At 42.3% G+C, this 11,434-nt stretch overlaps 1 long non-coding RNA gene across 1 annotated transcript in view; it reads right to left on the bottom strand.

The window, feature by feature from the left end:
- Positions 1 to 10,995, bottom strand: part of LOC149130988 (uncharacterized) — a 17,970-nt gene extending 6,975 nt beyond the window's left edge. Inside the window, exon 1 of the long non-coding RNA XR_016238480.1 lies at positions 10,786 to 10,995. This is a non-coding gene — a long non-coding RNA (uncharacterized LOC149130988). The remainder of the gene's footprint in view (positions 1 to 10,785) is intronic.
- Between the last annotated feature and the right edge of the window lie 439 nt (positions 10,996 to 11,434).

The following is an 11,434-nucleotide window of genomic DNA, read 5'->3' as shown; positions in this document are numbered from 1 at the left end:
CTTTCGCAAGAGTCTAGAGCTCGAAGAAAAGACGATATTCGTAGACCCGGAGGGTAGACTGGTTGTCCTAGATGTCGACGGCAGCGATGGGTGTGATTTTCGACCCCCATCAGTCAATGCACCGCCTTTAACAGGTCGGCCGGATTCCTTTCGACGTCTAGAAGTATTCCTAGGAACGTCTCGTCCTTTACATTTAGTGGGAGATTGGAATGCTACCTTGGACACGCATATAGACTACGTGGGGAAAGATAGAAATAGGCGGGGATGCAAATGCCTCAGAGACCTGCTCAGACCCTTTCGAAGCAGATGGCAGATAGTAATCATTGTGTCTCTACCTCTGGAGACGCATTCTTCATTGTTACCTTCGACCACCCAAATATGCCAACGTGGACATGGAGCAACCGCATTGGGTCGTCGTGATCGTATCTAGATAAGATCCTGTGTAGGACAGTAGATAGGGATAGCTTAGGATGTCCACAATTCCCCATAGTCAGCTACACGGATCAGAAACTTGTAACGTGTACGCTAGACTTAGATAAGGCATATAGACAGGGCCCCGGTTACTGGAAACTGAACGCGTCTTTCCCTTCGAGACAGGTTTTCAGAGACCGAATTAGCACGCTAGTAATGAGAGCTTTGACTCGAGCCATTATCAACAACAAATGGCTGTTTGCCCCCGCAAGAGAGCAGTAAAAGTGGAAGCGATTAGATATAGCAAAGCACTAACCATAGATAGAAACAGAGTAGATAGTGAGCTAGTTAAGAAGTTAGAAGAGGTGGTAAGAAGCATCATCGACGCCAAACACGAAGGGTGTGTTGTCAGACCTAGGATGCGTGCTCTAAGCAACGAAGGCGTTGGAGCCGCGCGAGAGGCCTGGGTGGTGGAGGCGAAACGGGGCAACAAAGCTACTATTCGACCTCTGGCAGATGAACAGAGGTGCGAATTGCTCGAGCCCGGCAAGATGTGCGAGGGGTTTCAGCAGCATTTTGCCCGACTGTTCGGGACGAGTGACGAGCGAGAACGTAGGATGGACTTCAGTGCCGACCTGCACAGCCTGCCACGACATCAGTAAGAGAGGCAGAGTGCTGCGAAGGTGCCATCACGCAGGCAGAAGCGAGGGACGCGATGGCAGGATGCTCGAGGGGACAAATCGCCGGGTTTGGATGGTCTGCCCTACGAGCTTTACAACTGTATACCAGACTTGTTTGGAGAGGTCTTGGCAGTGGTGTACTGCAACTGGCAGCAGAACGGGAGCATTCCCGGTTTTGTGTGCCGAGGAGCCGTAACGCTGCTGAAGAAAGATCCAAACAAGTGTTGGTGTAATAGAAAACTTTAGGCCCATCACTCTGTTCAATGCAGACTTGAAAATTTTGGCCAAGGTGTTAGCCAAGAGGTTGGCGTTTGTCATCGAGAAACTGGTCGACAAGGCACAAACGTGCACCGTGCCGGGCCGAAGCATCCATGACAACCTCCATCTGATGCGCTACATCGTAGACAGGGTAGTTAAGGAACCTGATGAATTTGGATCAATCGAAAGCTTTCGATAGGGTAGACCATCGATACTTGGAGGCTGTCCTCATAGCAGCTGGTTTCGATCCTGTCTTCCGCGGCTAAATGGCTGCTTTGTACAAAGGCATCCGTTCGGTAGTTCGCGTCAATGGGCACCTGTCAAGACCTTTCCACATTGCACGTTCGGTCTGTCAGGGATGCCCCCTCTCGTCGCTTCTGTACGTATTGACTCTCGAGCCACTACAGCGGAAGCTGGCGACGCTGAGGGGTATCCCGCGAGAAGTGGGGTTGCGGGACGAGCATGTCCGCATACGCAGACGACGTCGCCGTCATAGTGTCTAGCCACGAGTACATGGTGCTGGTCGGCGAGACTCTGAAAGATTACGAAGTGGTGACGGGAGCGGGAATCAACAGGGAAAAGTCAGTGGGCTTGCGGCTCGGCACCTGGAGAAGCAAGCCCATGCCGTCCGGCAGCGCCTCAGTAGAGGGACGCAAGACCGACGGGCCGGTCAAGTTGCTCGAGTTCTGGTTCGGTCCGGGCCTCCAAACGGAGAAGAACTGGGACGAGATAACGAGTAGGGTGGACACACTCACCCGGCAATGGGCCGAGAGGAAGCTGTCCTTTAAAGGTCGGGTGAAGATGGCGAATGCGTACATCGCGTCCGTCATCAACTACCGCCTAACGGTCGTACCCTGTCCCGACCCTACCATCACCAAACTGGAACGCATCCTCTTCTGCTTCTTGTGGAAAGGAAGCGTTCCGATGGTCAGGCGATCCGTTTGCTGCCAACACCCGCTGAACGGAGGGCTGGGCATACCGTAGTTGATGATGCGCTGAAACTGCAACATCTCCGTCTCTACTTAGACGACGGTGGATAGGTGTGGTCGCCGTTTGTGCGACGCGCTTTCCCGCAGCTCGTCTCCATGACCGAACTGCAGCGGTGGATCAAGAAGAGACCTAGACTAGGCGAATGGCACCGCGAGTGTCGCGTTGCTCTCCAGCAGCTCTGCCGTCCCGGGTCGACCTTGAGCGACTGTATCACAACGAAAGCATTCTATAGGGGATCAGCGGAGGGGAGGTACGACGACGGTCTCGGGGCGAACCTGGGCGTCGACGAAGAATACGTGACCTGCCTGTTCAAGACGACTGGCCTAGCTGTGCTACCGAGAAGCGCTACCCGTTCGGGATAAGCTCTACTGACACGGCTCGAGAAACACGGGGCCGACCTGCCCGAGATGCGGTCAGAGTGACGAGACCGTTCTGCACGCACTCGTGCTGTGTCCAACCATTTCCGACCTGTGGGCTTATGTCGAACGACTGCAGCAACGTATGGAACGAGTCAATTTATCAGCTGAGTCTATCGTTAATATTGTCGCGCCTCCTTCTTTCAAACGGGATGAAAGAGCTATTTTCATCGTACCTGTGGCTATGGCGAAAGAATGCATCTGGTGGACGTGTCTGAAAGGATTAGAGACAAACACTTTCCTCTCTGGTCAATCTCTCATCAACTTTTTCAAGTATCACTTGTGTTGATATGTGACATTTTTGCCCGATGTTACCGTGGTCTTTTCGTAGGTTTTTCTTTTCACGGATAAACCTCCCCATTGTTTTGGAACTTTTTGTATTATTTCGACTTTTTGTGTGTCTATCCCAAACGATTTCGATCCCTTTTGATCGTTCTCCCTAATTTAAAAAAAAAAATTTTGTTTAGTTGTCGCCCCCTCCCTTCGAAAAGGAAAACTCTACATTGTATTTGTCCCCTCTATATTCAGCCCTGTGTGGCCAATAAAGAAAGTTATCTTGGTATTTTAACATTGCGGACGCCGGGAAAGAGTCGAGTTTCACATATATGATGACGCATCAAATATATACACATCTCAATATATGCACTTATATACACACACATACACACACACATACGTATGTGTGTGTTTGTTTGTGTGCATGTGTTTATAGATACACACATGGAAGTTCACGATGCAATACGAAATAGATCTAAGATACGGATGGTTCCAGGTATGGCATTTGCCTAAAAGAACACAAATTAATTTTAAAGGTTCACAACCACTGTTTCAGCAGCATTATTTTATCGATGAACAGTTCGATTACTACGATTGCAACATGAAACAAATCCACTTTCGTCAGGCGAGTTTAAATTTGGTTCGGTGAAGAAAATTCCGATCGACCCGTTTGCCAGACATCGTCAAAGTGAGTGAGTACATGTGAAGAACTGTTGAAATTTAACTGTCTGCAATGGATACACATAGGGTAGAGTGTTATGTTGTTTCCGCTAAATATTTCTTCTTAATTTTACTCTTGCCCATTCCTCTTATTTCTTTACTGCCCACAAGGGGCTACACACAGAGGGGACAAACAAGGACGGAGAAACGGATTAAGTCGATCATATCGACCCCAGTGCGTAACTGGTACTTATTTAATCGACTCAGAAAGGATGAAAGGCAAAGTCGACCTCGGCGGAATTTGAACTCAGAACGTAGCGGCAGACGAAATACCGCTAAGCATTTCGCCCGGCGTGCTAACGTTTCTGCCAGCTCGCTCATTCCTCTTACCCAGCACATCCCCTCTTACAATCTTCCCATCCTCATACTTTGAATTTTCTTCCTTACCTTCTCCCAGCCTATTCTTCAACAAGAACTACTCTGCCTTCGCCAACAACCTATCCCCCCCTCTCTCCCTCTCTTTACTCTTATACGTTTCTTCATGCTGCACTACTATCCCTCCGCCGCCAACCCAACATCATTCTTCAAATTCATCCTTCACCATCCTACTAGCATCTATAACTGGACCCTTTCCTTCCTTTTAATACTCGCGCCTCCCTTCTCTCACTATTCCAATTTACTTCTATAGCCGCACCATCCCTAACTTGTCAAAATCAACAACAACGACCATCCTTGAAAATTCTGCCCCTCCCACCCTTCACTCTTATCTCCCAACTCTCCACTTCTACTACTTCTCAATACCCTGAGCGCTCACCCCTCCATTGCTTTTTGCCCTTCCTTGCTTCAACTCCCCCACACCCATATCGAGCTACACACTTTTCCCTCCACTCACTACTGTTTACCTTCGTTTTCACCCAATCTACCTCCAAATTCTCCTGAATTCTCATTTGAAATGCTAGATTTTATTCTCTACACTCTGAAGACGGAGGCCGAGTCTACCCAACGCTTATATGCTTCCATTACTGGTTGCAAAGTTTTGTGAACTACATCTGCCAGCATTATGAAGTAACTCCGAACCCCCAGAAACAACTGTTGGGACTGTATCACTATACCTCATCCCCTTTGATTTTATGTGTCTTTATGTGTAAGTTTGCTCGGTTATATTTATGCATGAATATTCACTGTCTGAATATTTTCGGTTTTTGCTTTCTCACTATTTACATGTATACTTGTATGTATATTTTGGATATCAAACCCAAACAACTTTATTTGTTTATTTGCGTCATTACCTCAATGTCTGCTCACCTGCGTTCCCTTTATAACCACTCTTTACCTCGTGGACTTATACCTCAGTAAAGATTTCGGAGTGTAAGTTCAAATCATTTGAATCTCATCAAAAAGAGATTAAAAGATTGTTACCACATTAGACAAAAGTATCTTTATATATGCCTGTTTTTGTGCTTATGTATGTATGTGTGTGTGTGTATGTGCATGTGTACGTATGTAAATGTTTGTAAGTGTGTGTATATGTACATAGGTATATATGCTAATATGGATATAGATACAAAGATCACTGTTTGATGTATAAGACTTGTGTGTATATGTACAAATATCCACTTAGTTATTTGATAGTATATGTATATGTATGTATGTATACATGTATGCATATGTGTGTGTGTGTATGCATGTACGTATACATAGATATATGTGTACGCATATGGTTTTGATTATGTTCATGTGTTTGGAGGAGTGTTGGTATCTATGTGTATACATAGCTATGTATACACGCAATTGCAACCAGTTCTTCACATGTACTCACTCGCTAACGGTTTCTGGCAATACGGGTCGATCGGAATTGTCTTCTCCTGCCTAAATTTAAACTCACCTGACGAAAGCAGATTTGCTTCATGTTGCAATCGTAGTAATCGAACTATTCATCAACAAAATAATGCTGCTGAAACAGTGGTTGTGAACCTTTAAAATCCATTTGTGCTCTTGTTATATACATACATACATACATATATATATATATATATATATATATATATATATATATATATATATACAGGGCCTTGCAGATTAATTGAAACTAATTTTAAACAGTTGAGTTAGAGGGTTCAACATTTCATATTTTGACCAAACCTTGCTTGATTGAAAATCTAATCCTCCTCTTTATTTCTCAAGTAAATAGCGAACTGATTCGACAACAGAAAATCATGGAACAACAGAATCATTCCGCCATTGTTGTTTTGGTGCCCGCCTGGAACATTGCAATGAAATTGTTAAGTTGACGAAGCTTCAAAAAGCAACAGTTTATTGTGTGTAAACAAGAATTTAAAGAAGAGGGAAAGATTGATAGAACAGAACACAAGACTCAAAGTGATTCCAAGCGCAATCCAAAGTTTCTCGCTGGCCTCGAATGCTCGATTGAAGGCAACCCATCCGCATCCATGACAACTCTCGCAAAGAAATGCAATATATTCATTTTCACCGTGTCGAGAGCTGTGAACAGGAACCTTGGCATGACCATCTATGTTCGACGACGCCGTCACCTCCTAACAGCCATGGCCAAAGCAATCAGAACCGAGAAATGCACAAACTTCTGTCATTGATCAAGCACTAAAGCGCAGGAAAATCGCTCGTGTTTGTAGACGAGAAGTTCAATGCAGACGCTGAGGGGAATCGCAGAAATTCTCGGGTGATTGCATAAAACCCTTCTGACATCTCCGCTGTATTTGAAACTAAAAGTCCTGTCTCCTAATGGTATTTGGAGCCGTGGCGAGTGATCTAAGTGTCATGAATTCACACTTCATTGAGTTTGGCTTGAAGATCGGCACAAACGAAGGAGCATCTGGATATCCCGGAGAACTCTCTGTTATCTTGATTGGAGCAGAAGAAGTTTGGGCGTGACAATGTGGTGTTGTTTATCCAGGATTCTGCACCATGCCATGGGTCAAATGCAATACAGGCCTTCCTTTCGGAGAAGGTTCCATTTTTTGTGAGGGTCGACATCTGTCTCAGTAATAGTCCAGATCTCAACCTTCCGGAAGTTGCAGCAGCTTAAAAAACACTTTCGAGGTAGTAGTCGCCCAAAAGGGCTTCCGTACTGAATGATAAATGTTTTTGTAGCAATAAATGTTACTTTAAAATTATATTTATCTACTACCATTACTTTAGTATTTATAACTAGTTTTATGTATCGTAAAAAGTGTCTCAATTTAATTGCAAGACCCTGTTATATATAACAAGAAGAAAACGAATGGATTTTAAAGGTTTACAACAGCTGTTTCAGCAGCATTATTTTATTGATGTTTATATTAATTTTTTTTGTATACGCATTAGCATTCCGCTAAATCATTCATAAATATTTATGATAAATACATATAAGCCGACAGGCGGAATTAGTGACGAACATGTGCCGTTCGAGTAGTCTTCACTGACCATGTCTTCGGAATAGAGGAAACTAAACGTCTATTGGTTACCTGCCAGCATATATACATCTGCTCTCTCCCTACAGCATTAAGAGTATTTTAACTCTTATTTCTAGCGATGTAGGTGCGTCGGCACCATTAGTCACACTTAGTGACGATTATCTTCTTTTTCTTCTTATTATTATTGTTATTATTATTATTATTATTATTATTATTATTATTATTATTATTATTATTATTATGTAAAGGAGTTCGATCAGTCCCCTGCAACTTAAAATTTTGTAGTCTCCTTATAAAAAGAACCTAGCTGATCAGTTTTAGGCGGACGATTGAAGAGGTGGAGGAAGCCCAAATTGGCTACAGGAAAGTGGGCTACTTTTGGTCAATGCGTTACTAGATATCGAACTGAAATTCAAGTGCCACCAAACCTGTCAAGAAAGTGTCCCAATCTGAACTTCAACGCAATATTTATGTCATAGTATATAGTTATGCTGGTTTTCTTCTGGTGACAGTGTGTGTGAGGAGTTTTGCGCGTGGGCAAGTATTTGTTTCATAAATGAGATCACCGACCTCGTCGGGTTATTTTCTTGCCAAGAAACGCACATGGCCCCCGCCTTCAAAGTCTACCCTTTACAGTGCCAACAGCCTGGCAACCTCAAGCCATGAGAGCAACCACACTATGAACAAGTTTGCGATAAAGATCTTCAAAGAATTCCGTCTGTTCGTAATAGCTACTACTAAATTGACCTCGGTCTTCTTCTTATACGTAACTCTAGACCTGGAAACATGCAAGCACTACACTTACAAGGAGCCCAATGAGTAAAATGTGAACATCCACAAAAGTTCTAATCACTGAAACCCTACGCTGTAATTAGAAACTTACTTCCAAACGTTAGCAGAAGAATCTCTGAACTTTCGGCCAACAGAGAGATCTTCAGTAGGGCCATCCCACCTGACAATAACGCATTAGTGAGTTGTGGATTTTCCGAGAAGTTACCATATATGAAAGACTCCCTAACCACAACCCCACATCCGAAGAGGACCAGAAAAAGAAAGATAATTTCGTTCAACCCTCCATTTAAAAAGGAAGTTTCTTCCAGCGTACAGCACAGGTTCACCAAACATTCATATGCACGCACACATACATGCATCCCAAAAACGTTTGCGCACACACGCCCACACGATAGACTCTTAACACACACACACACACACACACACACACACACACACACACACACACACACACACACACACACACACACACACAAATACAAACACAGCTGATATACACAGCTAATACATATACCCAACTATACACGTAGGCAAATACTCATTCATGGCTGATACGCGCTCGCAACCATATGTACACAAACTCTAGCAAACACCTACATACGCACCAGCGAGCTAATGCCATCAGATCTCACCCACACGCCAGCTTACACGTGCTTGCATTCCCTCCCTCCACACACACACACACACACGCACACACACAGCAGATACACACGTATATGCCTCAACACACACATACACGTACTTTTACAGTTGGTATTCACACACACACACACACACATGCGCACGCACAAGATCCCTTAGAAGACCATCTACTCAGTGAGACGCCACCAGATTCTTGTCCTTGCACATCGTCTAAAAAATTCTGATCGGGACCTTTTTCCTTGGCGGATTTCGTGTTGCTGGAATTGCAATTTCACCTCTAATAACACCGTGGGACTCGCCTTGATCAATAACAGCGCCCGGTTTCCTGTAGCCATCTTGCACCTCTCCATTCGGCTTCCTAAGCACGATGGGCTACGTTTCTGTACTAAGCTGATGAGTTGCATGGGGTCGAATCAAATTGCTTTAAATAATAATATATGTAACTTCTACTGAATGTTTTGACTGCTGTGTACACACACACACGCACACACACACACACACATGTGTGTGTGTGTGTGTGAGTGAAAAGAAAGTGAGGGGGAGAGTGAAGCAGAGATTATAAACGTAAAAAGAGAGGTTTGGTTTTTCCAAATATATATCTCGTGTCAAACAGACGTAGAATCCTTCAATGACAGGAGAAACATCTCGAATTTAGACCACAAAGAGGAGACCAAGATTATCACGCGAGAAATTCGAACGGAATATGGATTTGTGGTGAGAAGAATTGCTTAAAAATAACGACCAGAAAAAGCAGAAGACACGAAGTTACAGTTGGAAGCTAAGGGAAGAATCACTGAAACAGGACAATATGGAGGGAAAATAAGGGGGAAAAACAAACAACAGTAGAGTCTGAAGTAGAAAGTTTAAGTTTTACTAAAACGGAACAAAACAAACCTCATCATTGTTGGCGGGTTCTATTTTTAGTGAGAGAAGTGAAAAGTGAAGTCGGATTTTTAAATGTATTGTGAGTGAATATAACGTGTGAATGAATGTAGACGTAACTAACAAAATAAAAGACGGCGTGAACAAATATGAAAAATAAAGTAACCCACATTGGTTGAAAGCTACGACCTACATCTTGTGTAATAGGTTGCCATTGTGAAGGCAGACAATGGAGGAGGAGGAGGGAGAGAAGAAAATAATGAACAAATAATGTAAAATAATGAACAAATAGAAAATTAGAAAACAAATAAATGAATCTGATATTGAAATAAATCCTTATTAAAATAACTACAAAATAATAAACCATCAGGATTTTTGCTTCAATGTATTGCACGATATGTGTCTGCGTTGTGGCTGCCTACAAAATTCACTGACAAGACGGCCCTAAAAGTGAGTTCTCTCCGATACTGTACTGTGGGAGTGAACGCTAAACTACGTTGCTGCGGAGCAAACATCGTAACCACACAGCCATCCATGCATATATATCTCTAGGAGGTTTTATTTAGCTTCCGAATTATATATAGACAAATGTCCCCCCCCCCCCAGAAAATAGTAATTACAAATGACAAAACAACAGAAGTCAAAAAAGAATGTGCACATTCTCGTATATGTATTAGCTTGACGCTCAGAAAAGGTGAGCAAAAAAAAAAGAAAAAGAGTCGGTATATAATGTTTCGAGCATGGAGCTTCGTCACACATACATAAATATATGTATATACGTACATACATACATACATACATACGTACATACATATAGGTGAAATAAACACCATAAATATTTTGACTGATACAGAAAATGGAGGGACAATTCAAAGGGATTGCGATCCTTTCTTTTAACTCTAACAGGGAAGTCGGAAGCCTTTCCGCACTGCCAGCATGTATTTCAAGATCGCAAGCGTTTCGTACCTCGGCCGTCCGAATGTGGCACCGAGTCTTCACTTGGGAAAAGTTTCCATCAACATTATCTGAACAGACATAAACATTTCCATCAGGTTTCAGTTGTTTTGCTTATCTCATTTGTAGCTTTCTTCAGTTTTCTGGGTTCTAAACCAATCTTCTCTATGGATATATGGGTATGTGTTCACATATGCATAGCATATTTACATGTGTTTCTGTTTATATAAATGCATGTTCACCCACATTATTGTAGCGTTGAAATTATGTATCTCTGATCAATAAATACTGCGAGGTTACAGGTTTTCCTTTAGAAAAAAAAAAGAACAACACACCATCTATAAGTAAAAGACACAGGGATATGTAAAAGTATATATAAGTTAAATAAGTTACCTTAATGGCAGGTAAAGAGAAAAGTACGTTGGTGACTGAAAACTTTGGTCCTCTTCTGCTCAGATACAGCAATAATTATCTCTGAACGATGTGTGAGAATGTGTTCACCTTTCTTTTTATATCAACTTACGTTTCTTCAGCATGAGGAAGAGGTAGAAAAGAGAGGAAGACGTTGAGAAACAGCAGTTTACTGTTTGTTTAGTTGGTTTTTGTTAACGTTGTAATGGGGTCATCACAAACTTAAAATATTTCCATTGTTTACAGGTCAGATACGCCTCAAATATTTTGTCGAAATTTGATATAGGCAACTTACATGGTCGACTTGGATCTTTAATACTTGGTTATTACGTATAGAGACGGAATTGTATGAGAAAACGAAAGAAAAATGAGCAGGAAGCTTTGGTGAGCTTGGATATTAAACAAAGATAGGAGAAATGTGAGGTTAAAATGAAATACAATCAAGTAGAGTTATTTAAAATTATATCATATTGAAGGCCGAATATAATTTTGAATTAAATTCAATTAAAACAAATTAAAAATGAAAAGAGTTAAAATAATCTTAACAAAATATAGAGAATGTTTTTAAAATATAAATAAATATAAAAATATACGAATATACAAAAAATTAAATTGAAATAATAAAAAAGAT

Source organism: Octopus bimaculoides, chromosome 26 (genome assembly GCF_046866305.1).
Source record: "Octopus bimaculoides isolate indiv1 chromosome 26, ASM4686630v1, whole genome shotgun sequence".
In the NCBI taxonomy this organism is placed as follows: domain Eukaryota; kingdom Metazoa; phylum Mollusca; class Cephalopoda; order Octopoda; family Octopodidae; genus Octopus; species Octopus bimaculoides.
Note: the sequence above shows the minus strand (reverse complement) of the source record. Positions and strands in the feature narration are given on the sequence as shown.